Raw genomic sequence first — 15,647 nt, forward strand, 5'->3', positions numbered from 1 at the left:
TAATTAAATGTTGTGCCATTTTAAAAGCAAGTTCAAATGCCTTTCTATGTATTTTGCCAAAATGCTATATAGTTTATTGCTTTCATGTTGATGATTCAGAAATTCACATTATGTTACTTTGGGTGTGTATATGAGTATGTGTGGACACTTTTAAACTTGTGGACACTTTTAAACACTTCAAAGGTTTGGGAAATCTTTGAGATCTTATTGAAACCAGAACATATGAAACCTGAGTGGTCTGATGACCCAAAACACTACTATTCTTTCCATATATCAAGCCACCTTATGGTGAGTTTTAGAGATTTGAACAGTCAGGCAATTCTAAACACACCATGAGTTTTGTCAGTATTCTTGCCGTTATAATTCTGGATAATGGCCAAGCTATAAAAATAGTTTAGACATGAGTAAAGTGATGGAGTCACTCATGGGGAATAACCCCATTATCCTCCATTCTTAAGTGGGAGGTTGCAAAATCAGTCAAATAACTGAGAGGGGGATGTTTCCCCCTCTTAATTAAAAGGGCAAAATAAAATACAGAAACCAAAGGTAACCTGACTTCTGAGGACATTAGCCATTTTTCTGTGCACTTAGCTATAAATAATGGAACTTTTCATTTCCCAATACTTGGGTGTTTTGAGCTAAGGACAGTCAAGAATCATTAAAAAATATCACAGCATAAAAATTGTTTTTAAAAATGAACAAAATAAATCTTTGTTAAATTCCACTTTTGAATTCTTGACTATGAGTGCACTATTGCATTCATTTTGTTTCTCTTTAAATTTGGTCAATTCATTAGGAAAATCATACTTTTTTGTATCGCCATTTAATTTTTGAGATAATTTTAAAATTATCTCCATTTTAATTTTTTAAGAGAAACATGATTAAGGAGATAATTTTAATATGAAAATTAAATACTTTTCTGTATAGCTGCTATTACAAATACTGCACTGAAATATATTTAATAAGAGAATTATTTTGCTTTAGATACATGACTGCAGTGCCCTTCTGTCTCTATAAGCAATAAAATTTGAAGTATTTTCCAAATGCACAGTTTCAGTGCATTATTTATAGTATAGTGAAGTCGCTCAGTCGTGTCTGACTCTTTGCGACCCCGTCCATGAGATTCTCCAGGCAAGAATACTGGAGTGGGTTACCATATCCTTCTCCAGGGGATCTTCCCCACCCAGGGATGGAACCCGGGTCTCCTGCATTGGAGGCAGACGCTTTAACCTCTGAGCCACCGGGGAAGCCCCATTATTTATAGACAGCTACAATTCTCATGTGAAAGATCACCATCAAGAGAATTTAATTATATATTGGGAGAGTCAGGGTCACTTGAGCCTAGATCAGAATATTGCAGCCTTAAATTAAATTGACCCTTACATCCTAGTGCGAGAAGATCTTTCCAAGTCAGCCAAATTGCTGAATGCACTATACTTGTTCATGCCAGTTGGTAAGAAAATCCAACTCTTGTCCTAGTAATTAGGCTTATATTTTGTTTGAATTTATCTGAATCACACAGTTTTAAAAAGGTAAGAACCCTAGCCACATATACAAAAATTTCCTAAATGTTAGTTAATAACAGCATTCAGTTATTATAAAGCAATTTTCTTCATAGGACTTAACAAAAGACTTCATAAATTGTTTTATTCAAATAAATCCATTCATGTTTTTTTTAATTTGTTTTCCAAATGAAAAGTACCATTTTCTATTCATTCACTATTTAGTCAACAAATACAATTACATCCTATATCTTGAATGGCTAATGCCCATGAAACCACTGAGAATTCCCATTTGTCTATTTTCATGGCCCTGATTTTATTTTTCCTGCCTCAGATTTCAAAAGGTCATAATGGACATTTACTTTACAACCCCCGAAGGAGTTCTGCACAGCTCTGTCTGCCTTCTGTTCAAATTGCTTAAAGAATTTGAGGCTGAAAAACCATTCTCTTTTATTAGGACTGAAACATACTTCTCTACACAAACTGGAGTTGCTCAGAAAAACTGGTAGAATTGAAATGAAAAGGCTTATCAAAACGCATTCTGGATGTCTAGAAAACAATTAGCAAAACATGATAATTGTCAAGTTTAATTTTATCCCTTTGTAAGAATAACCTCATTAGAATGTTTGTGAATAATTTTCGTACAGTGTTGACAATAAACCACTTTTATTAATTGTACAGTTATCTAGAAAGAATAAAAGCCAGTGAGTCCCCATAGAATCCCATGATTTCACTGATAGCTGCCATGTTTAATTATGATTATTATTACAAACACCATTTGGAAGGAATTTATTTACATACCGTTTTGTCCCATTACACTGAGAGGGATTTTTAAACAAAATTTAACAAGTATATTGCACTGTTTAGAATATAGTTAATACACATTTTAGGAGATATTTATGTTTCATTATTTTAGACCTTGAGATGAGTTGAAAGAATGTACCACAGAGCAAGTCAAGGGTAAGAAGGTAATTGTTTAAAAAAAAAAGAGAGAGAGAGAGAGAGAGAGAGAGAAAGAGACACAGAGAGCTAATATAAAAAATGACCATGCTATATCAGAGGCCTGGCTTTTTTCTTACAAAGTCTTATAAACAAAGATGAGGCCACTCAAAAAATAAACTGGTCATCAAATTCTTTCTTCCTCTTCACTCCCTCCTGCTTTTCTTTTCTATGTCTTTGTCTGTGATTGTGTGTATCATATTATGTGTGTGTATAAATTACAATATGTTCTTTGTTGAACATTACAAAATGCTGATTTTTCTACAAACTGCTTGGTGAACAATTAAGTTTTTCTATGATTATGTCGACACTTTATTCGGTTTCCAAACATTTAAATCACAAATTTTAATATAATGATAAATACGTAATAGAAATTAATCAGCACTTAAAATAGTGTTCCAATTTGTTTTTCATCTATTATGAAGATAATAAATTGATGTATATTTAGAATATGTCAAACTGATAACTGTTTCTTTCAAGCCAAATAAATCCATTCCCTAAATTAATTTTTATTTTAAAGTGTTTTGTTTTCTCTTTCAAGCAAGATCCCAGTGTTGACTAAGATTTTAAATAGTCAAAAATATCATATTTACACTAATTATTTTAAGGGCCTGTGTCTTCTCTTTCCTTTTGAAGAGATGTACTTACTTTGACTCTCTCATTTTCTATACTTATTTTCCCACCACAGGGGCCAAGGGAGAAAAAGAAATGAAATATTTGATTCAGTAATAAATTGATGCTTTTTTCTCTGAGCCCCCAGATGATTCTGTTCTCTAGTCACAAACTAATAATTTTAAGTGTCTCTATAATCTGTCTTTTAGAGAGAATATATTTACTTTTCTTCTTAAAAGTAAGTGTATGGGGATGAAAGCTAGAGAGTGACAGCTAAAGATAATACTCATTAACAGAAGGACAGTTGACGTGAGTAGTGACAATGTTATTTCTTTCTGCCTACTGTTGTTTATTGAATGCTTTAAAACTAATGCCTAAAGTGTTTCTTTTTTTTTTTTCCAGTAAATTTTCAGATAGATACATGCTAAACAATATAGTAATTTTCATACTGTATTGTACACTGATGGATGCATTTTTGGGAAATGCTAAAGTATATAACACTGTCGGCCTTGAAAGTGAACTCAGTGGACCTAGAATCTCTGCAATTGACACTACCTCCATTGAAGTTTTTAATGAAGTTTTCTGTTTACAGCCCTAAATAATATGCCTACATGCAGGAAACTCAGAAAACACGGGTTCGATCCCTGTGTCAGGAAGATCCCCTGGAGTAGAAAATGGCAACCCACTCCAGTATTCTTGCCTGGAAAATCCCATGGATAGAGGAGTCTGATGGGCTACAGTCCGTGTGGTGCAAAGAGTTGGACACGACTGAGCATGCATGACTACTACAACTGCTCTTCATGCTATCCTTAGAAATAGCAGGGTCTAGTGAGACCTTTTAGGCTATTGCTTCCTAAGGTTATAAGATGTAGAATTGTGAATAAGGATGTTTTCAGAGTATGTATGCCAAATGCCCATATTTCTTAGAACAAAAATTTGTATTCTCATTCTAATATCTCATGCTTTAAAATCCTAGAAAGGTGAAAAGCAAGAGGACAGAATTTCCAGAAAGATCCTTCTAGAAGTAGTTTGACAAAATCTATGTGCTGCTTAATAGAATGACCCTAGTGAAATCACTTCCCAGTGAGTTACATCAACACAAGTACTACAGTTACACCCATGAGCATCTTTTTCAATAACTCCACTAAACTTTCAGAAGTATGTTAGCAGTTAATGTTCATAGAAAGTTGCCATAGCATCTTAAACCATGTCATGAGAACATTCTTTACAATTAACACTGAAATGGTCTAACAGAGAATCTCCAAGGGGATTCCTTCTTTGGTCAGGGTACCTCAGTGCCTCAGAGTTTTGAGATTCGTTTGAAATGCCAACAAAATAATCAAGTCTCAGTTCAGTTGTTCATTCCTGTCCGACTCTTTGTGACCCCATGAATCAAAACACACCAGGCCTTCCTGTCCATTACCAGCTCCCGGAGTTTACTCAAACTCATGTCCATCGAGTCAGTGATGCCATCAAGCCATCTCATCCTCTGTCATCCCCTTCTCCTCCTGCCCCCAATGCCTCCCAGCATCAGGGTCTTTTCCAATGAGTCAGCTCTTTGCATGAGGTAGCCAAAGTATTGGAGTTTCAGCTTTAGCATCAGTCCTTCCAATGAACACCCAGGACTGATCTCCTTTAGAATGGACTGGTTGGATCTCCTTGCAGTCCAAGGGATTCTCAAGAGTCTTCTCCAACACCACAGATCAAAAGCATCAATTCTTCGGCACTCAGCTTTCTTCAAAGTCCAACTCTCACATCCATACATGACCACTGGAAAAATGATAGCCTTGACTAGACGGACCTTTGTTGGCAAAGTAATGCCTCTGCTTTTGAATATACTGTCTAGGTTGGTCATAACTTTCCTTCCAAGGAGTAAGCGTCTTTTAATTTCATGGCTGCAATCACCATCTGCAGTGATTTTGAAGCCCAGAAAAATAAAGTCTGACACTGTTTCCACTATTTTCCCATCTATTTGCCATGAAGTGATGGGACCAGATGCCATGATCTTAGTTTTCTGAATGTTGAGCTTTAGACCAACTTTTTCACTCTCCTCTTTCACTTTCATCAAGAGGCTTTTTAGTCTCTCTTCACTTTCTGCCATAAGGGTGGTGTCATCTGCATATATGAGGTGATTGACATTTCTCCTGGCAATCTTGATTCCAGCTTGTGCTTCTTCCAGCCCAGCATTTCTCATGATGTACTCTGCATATAAGATAAATAAGCAGGTTGACAATATACAGCCTTGACATACTTTTTCCTATTTGGAAAGAGTCTGTTGTTGCATGTCCAGTTCTAACTGTTGCTTCCTGACCTGCATATAGGTTTCTCAAGAGGCAGATCAGGTGGTCTGGTCTAATGAGACATAATTAACTAGTCAGATATTTTCCGCACCTTTGCCAACAGACCCAAACCAGAAGCAGATAAATTCAGCAAACTTTTATGTAGACTGACTATCAGAAGTTGAATATTAGATAAAGTCAAAATCTCATAGTCTTTGTAAACATTTTTCAAAACACAGAATCTGTTTTTCTATCCTTACACAACAAAGTAATATCTTTTAACTGTAGTTATTTATCTTCATGCACTGTAACACTTCTTGTCTCAGTGCTTAAATCAGCAATTCATAGCTTGCCTGTTAAAATCCCTCCACAAATCTATTCAAAAGTAGCAATCATTTTTCCTCATCACTGAATTTTAATTTTAATAATCCATATTTTTTAATACCACAATCCCAATTCAAATCCCTCTGCCACCATGAAAATTTCCCCCCAGCCAGAATTAATCTAGTCCTCTTCTAAACTCCCATACGCTGGAGCAATATTTGTATCTTGTCCTGTGTTATTTTGAACCCTTTGCTATAGTATTGGGATATGTCTGCTCTTATTTTCAGTGTGCATAGTCTTCAAGAGCAAGGGAAATATGTTTGTATATATATTTACATGCCCTTGCCCAGCCTAGTGCTTTGCACATATTATGTATATGTTTCATAAAAGAATTGGTATTTGAGTTACTATCAAAATGAGATATCTATCTAAGGTTTATATGAGCTCTATTTAAGCAAGATTTCCATTTTTCAGAGAGATGGCTTTGACTGCTGGTGAAAGAAGTATTAATTTATCTCAGGATAACAAGAGTTGAAAACTTTTAACTATAAATGTATGAGACAGTTTCCCCATTTTTCTTTCTTTTTAGCTATTGTTTATTTATTTTTGTTTTTTAAATATAAATTCATATATTTTAATTGGAGGCTAATTACTTTACAATATTGAATTGGTTTAGCCATACATCAACATGAATCCACCACGGGTGTACACGTGTTCCCCATCCTGAACCCCCTCCCACCTCCCTCCCCGTACCATCCCTCTGGGTCATCCCAGTGCACCAGCCCCAAGCATCCTGTATCCTGCATCACACCTGGACTGGCGAATTGTTTCTTATATGATATTATACATGTTTCAATGCCATTCTCCCAAATCATCCCACCCTCTCCTTCTCCCACAGAGTCCAAAAGACTGTTCTATACATCTGTGTCTCTTTTGCTGTCTCACATACAGGGTCATCATTATCATCTTTCTAAATTCCATATATATGTGTTAGTATACCAAATCCTGAAATATGATGCTGTGAAAGTGCTGCACTCAATATGCCAGCAAATTTGGAAAACTCAGCAGTGGTCACAGGACTGGAAAAGGTCAGTTTTCATTCCAATTCCAAAGAAAGGAAATGCCAAAGAATGCTCAAACTACCACACAATTGCACTCATCTCACACGCTAGTAAAGTAATGCTCAAAATTCTCCAAGCCAGGCTTCAGCAATATGTGAACCGTGAACTTCCTGATGTTCAACCTGGTTTTAGGAAAGGCAGAGGTACCAGACATCAAATTGCCAACATCCACCGGATCATAGAAAAAGCAAGAGAGTTCCAGAATAACATCTATTTCTGCTTTATTGACTATGCCAAAGCCCTTGACTGTGTAGATCACAGTAAACTGTGGAAAATTCTGAAAGAGATGGGAATACCAGACCACCTGATCTGCCTCTTGAGAAATTTGTATGCAGGTCAGGAAGCAACAGTTAGAACTGGACATGGAACAACAGACTGGTTCCAAATAGGAAAAGGAGTATGTCAAGGCTGTATATTGTCACCCTGTTTTTTAACTTATATGCAGAGAACATCATGAGAAACGCTGGACTGGAAGAAACACAAACTGGAATCAAGATTGCTGGGAGAAATATAAATCACCTCAGATATGCAGATGACACCACCCTTATGGCAGAAAGTGAAGAAGAACTCAAAAGCCTCTTGATGAAAGTGAAAGAGGAGAGTGAAAAAGTTGGCTTAAAGCTCAACATTCAGAAAACGAAGATCATGACATCCGGTCCCACCACTTCATGGGAAACACATGGAGAAACAGTGGAAACAGTGTCAGACTTTATTTTTCTGGGCTCCAAAATCACTACAGGTGGTGACTGCAGCCATGAAATTAAAAGACGCTTACTCCTTGGAAGGAAAGTTATGACCAACCTAGATAGCATATTCAAAAACAGAGACATTACTTTGCCAACAAAGGTTCATCTAGTCAAGGCTAAGGTTTTTCCTGTGGTCATGTATGGATGTGGGAGTTGGACTATGAAGAAGGCTGAGCACTGAGGAATTGATGCTTTTGAACTGTGGTGTTGGAGAAGACTCTTGAGAGTCCCTTGGACTGCAAGGAGATCCAACCAGTCCATTCTGAAGGAGATCAGCCCTGGGATTTCTTTGGAAGGAATGATGCTCAAGCTGAAACTCCAGTACTTTGGCCACCTCATGTGAAGAGTTGACTCATTGGAAAAGACTCTGATGCTGGGAGGGATTGGGGGCAGGAGGAGAAGGAGATGCCAGAGGATGAGATGGCTGGATGGCATCTCTGACTCGATGGACGTGAGTCTGAGTGAACTCCGGGAGTTGGTGATGGACAGGGAGGCCTGGTGTGCTGCGATTCATGGGGTGGCAAAGAGTCAAACACGACTGAGCAACTGATCTGATCTGGTCTGATACTGTATTGGTGTTTTTCCTTCTGGCTTACTTCACTCTGTATAATAGGCTCCAGTTACATCCACCTCTTTATAGCTGATTCAAATGTATTCTTTTTAATGGCTGAGTAATACTCCATTGTGTATATGCACCACAGCTTTCTTAGCCATTCATCTGCCAATGGACATCTAGGTTGCTTCATGTCCTGGCTATTATAAACAGTGCTGTGATGAACATTGGGGTACATGTGTCTCTTTCCCTTCTGGTTTCCTCAGTGTGTATGCCCAGCAGTAGGATTGCTGGATCATAAGGCAGTTCTATTTCCAGTTTTTTTAAGGAATCTCCACACTGTTCTCCATAGTGGCTGTACTAGTTTACATTCCCACCAACAGTGTAAGAGGGTTCCCTTTTCTCCACACCCTCTCCGGCATTTATTGTTTGTAGACTTTTGGATTGCAGCCATTCTGACTGGTGTGACATGGTACCTCATTTTGGTTTTGATTTGCATTTCTGATAATGAGTGATGTTGAGCATCTTTTCATGTGTTTGTTAGCCATCTGTATGTCTTCCTTGGAGAAATGTCTATTTAGTTCTTTGGCCCATTTTTTTTTAATTGGGTAAGTTTATTTTTCTGGAATTGAGCTCCAGGAGTTGCTTGTATATTTTCGAGATTAGTTCTTTGTCACTTGCATCATTTGTTATGATTTTCTCCCATTCTGAAGGCTGTCTTTTCACTTTGCATATAGTTTCCTTTGTTGTGCAGAAGCTTTTAATTATTTTATTTTATTTTTTAACTTTACAATATTGTATTGGTTTTGCCATATATCAACATGAATTAGGTCCCATTTTTTTATTTTTGCTTTTATTTCCACTATTCTGGGAGGTGGGTCATAGAGGATCCTGCTGTGATTTATGTTGGAGGGTGTTTTGCTTATGTTCTCCTCTAGGGGTTTTATTGTCTCTGGTCTTACGTTTAGATCTTTAATCCACTTTGAGTTTATTTTTGTGTATGGTGTTAGAAAGTGTTCTAGTTTCATGCCTGTGACCTTTGCATCATTGTTCCTGATATGTTTGCCCTACAACTATTCAAATCCTAAAATCCTAAACAATCCACATTCAACTTTCGCTCATGTTAAGGACACATTGCTCTGTTTCTCTCTGGATACTGTGATCTTTAGAAGGCCTTATACTTTAGAAAACTTCTATATCTTTAAACTCTCATTAGACAAATCTCTGGTAGGTTGTGTTTTCCTGTCCACAGGATACGTATAAAAAATTAATGTAATATTTTCTCCAATGTATGTTTTATATATCATGGGGTTTAGAAAATATGTTGTGGCATTTGAGGTGTGTGTGTGTGTGTGTGTGAATACTCACGTGTAATGAACACTGTAACTATCCTTGGGAGAAAGAATTTCCAAAATAAATAATCACAGTTTAGAAAAAGGATCTTAGCAGGATGAGAGCTATCTTTAGAACTGAAAATAAATATTAAAAGTTTTTTATAATTAACTTTATAATTAAATGTATTTTCCTGTACTAATTATTTTCCCATCACAGTTGGTTTAATGTTTTCTCATACAGGGAAAGGAGACAATAGCAGTCTGCTATCCTCCTGCTTCATATATAGGTGTTATGGACACAATGTTCGTGTCCCACTAAAATTATATGTTCAAGTCCCAACCCACAATGTGATTAGTACAGTCTTTGGGGGGTGATTAGGTCTTGAGTATGGAACCTTCACGAACAGGATTCAGTTCAGTGCAGTTCAGTCACTCAGTCATGTCCAACTCTTTGTGACCCTGTGGACTGCAGCATGCCAGGCTTCCCTGTCCATCACCAACTCCTGGAGCTTGCTCAAATTCAAGTCCATTGAGTTGGTGATGCCATCCAACCATCTCATCCTCTGTCATCCCCTTCTCCTCTTGCCTTCAATCTTTCCCAGCATCAGGGCCTTTTCCAATGAGTCTGCTCTTCACATTAGGTAGCCAAAGTATTGGAGTTTCAGCTTTAGCATCAGTCCTTCCAATGAATATTCAGGACTGATTTCATTTAAGCTGGACTGGCTGGATCTCCTTGCAGTCCAAGGGACTCTCAAGAATCTTCTCCAACACTACAGTTCAAAAGCATAATTCTTCAGTGCTCAACTTTCTTTATAGTTCAACTCTCATGTCCATACATGACTACTGGAAAAACCTTAGCTTTGATTAGATAGACCTTTGTTGGCAGTATTAATTAATGAACAGGATTAATTTCTTATTAAAAAAAAAAAAACCCACAAGGCTCTCTTGCTTTTCCTTCATGTATGCATGAATGCTTAGTCGCTCAGTCGCGTCCAACTCTTTCAACACCATGGATTGCAGCATGCCACGCTCCTCTGTCTATGGGATTGTCCAGGCAAGAATACTGGAGTGGGTTGCCATGCCTTTCTCCAGGGGATCCTCCCAACCCAGGGATTGAACTCAGGTCTTTTGCATTGCAGGCAGATTCTTTACCATGTGAGCCACCAGGGAAGCCCCTTTCTTTACGTGAAGATGCAACAGAAAGATTGAAATCTGTGAACCACGAAGAAGGCTCTCACCAAACACTCGATCTGCCAGCACCTTGATCTTGGACTTCCCAGCCTCCAGAACTGTGAAAATAAATTTCTATTGTTTTATTAGCCACCTCATCTATGGGGTTGTCTTACAGTCACGCAAAAAACTAAGATGCTAAGTGTGTACAAGAAGCACAAATTTTGCCTGGTGCTGTACATTATGCTACAGGCAACCTTTGTTTCTATTACCCCTTCACACTTCATAGACATTTTAATTCTTTTCTGATGTGCTATTCCTTCACTGAGTACCTGGTTCAAATAAGGATTCACTGCTAAAATAAAAATGCATTCCTTTTGTAAATTCCTGTTGAATTCCACAACAATTTACAAATCATTTTAAGAAACTAATATGTGGCCTGGTGACTAATGAGTCACCAGGAAGATTAGATAGTATAGTCAGCACACATTTGAGCAGGAGATAGTGAATTTTGCTTTTTAATTCATTGGGTTATATTTGTATAAAGTAATATCTCACTGAAGATAGGCTTATTTCTATTTCATACTTCCTAATGTTTTCTATAATAAAAGCTGTTATTCTTCTTTTTTATAGTCATCATTAAGATTACCATTATCTGGGTATTAAAGGAATTTCTCTATGTTATGTACTGAACCTTGCTGTCAGGTAATTATAAAAGACTACCTTGAGAAAAGAAAAGAAAACCAAAGGCAAATCAATAACAAGAATGAGCACAGAAGAAAGATAATGGATCAAGGCAATTATAGCTTACTAAGTCACACCTAGAGAACAAGAGAAGCTGGAAAGAGTTTTAAAACCTGTGTTTACAGACCCATGGTGTCCTATTTTTGAGGAGATGACAGAATAATACAAGAAAAATAAATAAAAAAAAAATAAATGGTCAGCAGAAAAAAGTAGGAGAAAAAATCAGAAGCAAATTTAAAAATGCAGAAACAGATAAAAAAGCAAATTAATTTTATTTTTTTATTATTTTTTTAAATTTTATTTTATTTTAAAACTTTACATAATTGTATTAGTTTTGCCAAATATCGAAATGAATCCGCCACAGGTATACACGTGTTCCCCATCCTGAACCCTCCTCCCTCCTCCCTCCCCATACCATCCCTCTGGATCATCCCACTGCACTAGCCCCAAGCATCCAGTATCGTGCATCGAACCTGGACTGGCAACTCGTTTCTTACATGATATTTTACATGTTTCAATGTCATTCTCCCACATCTTCCCACCCTCTCCCTCTCCCACAGAGTCCATAAGACTGTTCTATACATCAGTGTCTCTTTTGCTGTCTCGTACACAGGGTTATTGTTACCATCTTTCTAAGTTCCATATATATGCGTTAGTATACTGTATTTATGTTTTTCCTTCTGGCTTACTTCACTCTGTATAATAGGTTCCAGTTTCATCCACCTCATTAGAACTGATTCAAATGTATTCTTTTTAATGGCTAATACTCCATTGTGTATATGTACCACAGCTTTCTTATCTATTCATCTGCTGATGGACATCTAGGTTGCTTCCATGTCCTGGCTATTATAAACAGTGCTGCGATGAACATTGGGGTACACGTGTCTCTTTCTCTTCTGGTTTCCTCAGTGTGTATGCCCAGCAGTGGGATTGCTGGATCATAAGGCAGTTCTATTTCCAGTTTTTTAAGGAATCTCCACACTGGATCTCATTCAAGTATGAAGGAGAAATCAAAAGCTTTTCAGACAAGCAAAAGCTGAGAGAATTCTGCACCACCAAACCAGCTCTCCAACAAATACTAAAGGATATTCTCTAGACAGGAAACACAAAAACAGTGTATAAACTCGAACCCAAAACAATAAAGTAAATGGCAACGGGATCATACTTATCAGTAATTACCTTAAACGTAAATGGATTGAATGCCCCAACCAAAAGACAAAGACTGGCTGAATGGATACAAAAACAAGACCCCTACATATGTTGTGTACAAGAGACCCACCTCAAAACAGGGGACACATACAGACTGAAAGTGAAGGGCTGGAAAAAGATTTTCCATGCAAATAGGGACCAAAAGAAAGCAGGAGTAGCAATACTCATATCAGATAAAATAGACTTTAAAACAAAGGCTGTGAAAAGAGACAAAGAAGGTCACTACATAATGATCAAAGGGTCAATCCAAGAAGAAGATATAGGAATTATAAATATATATGCACCCAACATGGGAGCAAATTAATTTTAATAAAAATTAATTTAGACCTGTTCTGTGCTAGATGCTATGTCAGTGGCTAAAAATAAATACTTAAAAAGATGTTTTAAGGTCCTAGTCGTCAATACATTCATAATGTAATAGATGAGATTGGTATTAATGATGATAGTAGTAATGAAAATAAAACATTTTGTGTAGTAACTAGAGTAACATGTTATATGAATGTCTTTATGAAGAATATGAAAAAGCATGTAATTTCTTGCTTCAATTACTTTTGAGCATAGCATCACATTTACAAGGATATATTTTGAGTTTAAAGCAATCATAAATTACTAGAGTAGACATAGAAGTTAATACAATTATAATGGCTGGAGAGAGTCTCTTCACTTGTGAATAAGAATCCATAGCTCTGTTTTTCAGAGGTGATGAAGTAGCACAGTATTAATTTTTAATGAGAAAAAATCTAAACATTCAATACTAGGAAAACTTGAAATTCTTGAGATGTTTGTGTTGTAGTTTTATATGCTCACATAACAGAAATTTTGGATGTGGTTTATAGAGGAGATTAGGAAAATGAGCCTTATCTTTTACATTAGCTTTCTAATCAATATTTTTGTAAGCAAAATATAGAAAATAGACTTCTAGAAACAGATCTTTTTCAAATACTTTAGAGAATGTTTCAAGCATGAACTAAGATAGAGGAACTTTCACAATAAATTGGCATAAATCCATTCCATACCTTAAATATTATTTCATTTATATAACTATTTCTTTTTCTCCACCCAAATGCTATATTACTGAGAGTCATAGCCATCATTTCATTTCATCTGTGATTGTTTAAGCACATTCAGGGCATTTTAGATTCTGTAGAATCGTTATTTACATCCTTTAATTTTACAGATGACAAAATTCAGTCCAAAAGACATAAAGTAGTATGTCTAGTAAGTGGTAGAGTCGGGATTACTATCTGACCCCAGTGCCTCATATTGTCCTTGTACAGCTGAGTTTTTGGAAGTTATAAGAAGAATGGAACATTCTCATTAGGGAATTACAGAGGAAAAAATGATATATCTATGAAAACATGAAGACCTCATGTTCTGTTTTCAGCCCTCAACTCTGAAGAGCCATTATAGCTGCAGTGCTACAACCCTGCAGAGTTATATTTCCCCAGGATAAGAGCATTCCCCAGGATAAGTTTTGCATGCAAATCTCAGCCTCAGAATCTACTTTCTGGAGAAATTAACCTGTTACAAAGTTTAATCTTAGAGTTAAAAATTGTCATATTAGTTAAGTTCAGTTCAGTTGCTCAGTCATGTCTGACTCTTTGTGACCCTATGAACCGCAGTACGCCAGGCCTCCCTGTCCATCACCAGCTCCCAGAGTCCACCCAAACCCATGTCCATTGAGTCGGTGATGCCATCCAACCATTTCATCCTTTGTCGTCCCCTTCTCCTCCTGCCCTCAATCTTTCCCAGCATCAGGGACTTTTCCAATCAGTCAGCTCTTTGCATCAGGTGGCCAAAGTATTGCAGTTTCAGCTTCAAAATGAGTCCTTCCAATGAACACCCAGGACTGATCTCCTTTAGGATGGACTGGTTGGATCTCCTTGGAGTTCAAGGGACTCTCAAGAATCTTCTCCAACACCACAGTTCAAAAGCATCTATTCTTCTGCATCAGCTTTCTTTATAGTCCAACTCTCACATCCATACATGATCACTGGAAAAACCATAGCCTTGACTAGATGGACCTTTGTTGACAAAGCAATGTCTCTGCTTTTTAACATGCTGTCTAGGATGGTCATAACTTTCCGTCCAAGGAGTAAGTGTCTTTTAATTTCACGGCTGCAATCACCATCTGCAGTGATTTTGGAGTCCCCCAAAATAAAGTCTGACACTGTTTCCACTGTTTCCCCATCTATTTCCCATGAAGTGATTGGACCAGATGCCATGATCTTAGTTTTCTGAATGTTGAGCTTTAAGTCAACTTTTTCACTCTCTTTCACTTTCATCAAGAGGCTTTTGAGTTCCTCTTCACTTTCTGCCATAAGGGTGGTGTCATCTGCATATCTGAGGTTATTGATACTTCTCCCGGCAATCTTGATTCCAGCTTGTGCTTCTTCCAGCCCAGTATTTCTCATGATGTACTCTGCATGTAAGTTAAATAAGCAGGGTGACAATATACAGCCTTGACATACTCCTTTTCCTGTTTGGAACCAGTCTGTTGTTCCATGTCCAGTTCTACCTGTTGTTTCCTGACCTGCATACAGATTTCTCAAGAGCCAGGTCAGGTGGTCTGGTATTTCTATCTCTTTAAGAATTTTCCACAGTTTATTGTGATCCATATATCAAAGGCTTTGGCATATTGTAAGTCTGTATATTTTGAAGGCTTTGATTCATCCTAGAAACAATTTTTCATGGTTGTATGACTTTTCCTCATCAGTGGCTGGAAAGCCAAGTATAAAATAAGATGGAAAATTACTTAGTTAAGCCAAAATTGGCATGTAAACTTGGTTATAGAATCTTAAGTAAATAATGCACAGTTTATACTGCAGATTCGATAGGAAACAAGTGGCTGTTGCAAGTGCCTATACTCCTGTCATAGTGAGAAATGTATCCCTATATAACTGGCTTAGCAACATCAATGTGTCGATTAGTAGGCTTGGATAGAAGGCTGCTGGCTTCCCTGATAGCTCAGTTGGTAAAGAATCTGTCTGCAATGCAGGAGACTCCGGTCATTTCCTGGGTCAGGAAGATACCCTTCCACCCACTCCAGTATTT

General features: G+C 37.2%; 1 non-coding gene across 1 annotated transcript; it reads right to left on the bottom strand.

Moving 5' to 3' along the window:
* Positions 1-1,175: 1,175 nt before the first annotated feature.
* On the bottom strand, positions 1,176-1,247 carry TRNAW-CCA (transfer RNA tryptophan (anticodon CCA)). Its single transcript has one exon. It is a non-coding gene; the product is annotated as a tRNA-Trp (tRNA).
* Between the last annotated feature and the right edge of the window lie 14,400 nt (positions 1,248-15,647).

This window comes from Bos javanicus, chromosome 5 (assembly GCF_032452875.1).
Source record: "Bos javanicus breed banteng chromosome 5, ARS-OSU_banteng_1.0, whole genome shotgun sequence".
Classification (NCBI taxonomy): domain Eukaryota; kingdom Metazoa; phylum Chordata; class Mammalia; order Artiodactyla; family Bovidae; genus Bos; species Bos javanicus.